This window comes from Rhagoletis pomonella, unplaced genomic scaffold (genome assembly GCF_013731165.1).
Source record: "Rhagoletis pomonella isolate Grant_MI unplaced genomic scaffold, Rhpom_1.0 Rhpom_scaffold_00005, whole genome shotgun sequence".
Taxonomy (NCBI): Eukaryota; Metazoa; Arthropoda; class Insecta; order Diptera; family Tephritidae; genus Rhagoletis; species Rhagoletis pomonella.
Window position 1 is genome coordinate 5417157 of NW_023458559.1, and position 789 is coordinate 5417945.

A 789-nucleotide genomic window follows, 5' to 3' on the forward strand; every position below is an offset into this window, starting at 1 on the left:
AATCTTCTACTTCACATTCAAAACACTCAGCGTTTGGAGTTTTGTAAGTTATGAATATTTATTTTGTTTTAAATTTTCTACCTTCAAATGGAAGAATGTGAATGAATGAATGAAAAACATTCAAATCATTCAAACTCATTTCGGTTATAGTTTTTTTCTATAAACGATTTTGTTCGTATTGTAATAGTAGCGCAGCAGGCATTTCCCAAAAAAGGTAAGCCGAAAAAGCAAGTAAATGAATTTAAACGGCTTTATAACTTTAAATTTCGTATTCAGATGGCCAAAAGAGGTTTTGAAAACGCGAAATGGTGGAGAGAAGAACTGAAGAAATTAAATAAAAAATTAAGTTTAGTATGTGTTACTAGTAAAAATATTTCATGGAGAAAAATCTGTCGCGTCCGTTACCAGATTTTAATTCCAAATTAAATTAACAACGAATTGCTTCTGATTAAAAATGAATAGGTTGTAACGGTCCATAATTTGACTTTGTTTAAAAAATGTTTAACCCAATAGGATTCGCTGGGTTTTGCTTATTTTTACATGTACCCTGAAATCACTTCTGTTTTTGTCGCGTCTGTTATGGCCTCCTTTTCATCGATTTTCTCGATGACAGTATCCCAAGCGCACTTAATTTTAGGTCAACCAAAGTACGGATTGTTCTATACCGAAAAAAATATACCCTTATTTTTTATTTTGAAATCAAAAGATATTTAGAGGTCGCTCAAATCAACTTTTCGTGGAAATGGTATAGAATAGTTAAAAATCTATATTTTCTACCAGAAAACTCTG